Source organism: Meleagris gallopavo, chromosome 2 (assembly GCF_000146605.3).
Source record: "Meleagris gallopavo isolate NT-WF06-2002-E0010 breed Aviagen turkey brand Nicholas breeding stock chromosome 2, Turkey_5.1, whole genome shotgun sequence".
NCBI classification, from domain to species: Eukaryota; Metazoa; Chordata; class Aves; order Galliformes; family Phasianidae; genus Meleagris; species Meleagris gallopavo.
The window spans coordinates 36,652,909-36,653,257 of NC_015012.2; positions in this window are offsets into that span (position 1 = coordinate 36,652,909).

Consider the following 349-nt stretch of genomic DNA (forward strand, 5'->3'; position numbering starts at 1 on the left):
CGGGGAAGCTGAGGGCGGGTGGGGTGTGGCGTGGCGGTGGCAGGTGGCAGGTCCGGAGTCACGGAATACCCCGAGTTGAAGGGGACTCGAAGGGATCGTCGAGTCCAAATCCCGGCACCACGCAGCAACACCAAAATCCTATGTCCGAGAGCGATGTCCAAACGTTCCCTGAACTCCAGCACTCAGGGCCGTGCCCACCGCCCTCTGGTGCAGCACCTGTCCCCAATCCCCACTGCCCTCCTCTAACACAGCTCCATGCCGTTCCCTCGGCCCTGTCACTGTCACACAGAGCACAGCTCAGCGCTGCCCCTCCGCTCTCTGTGAGAAGCTGCAGCCGCCATCAGGCCTC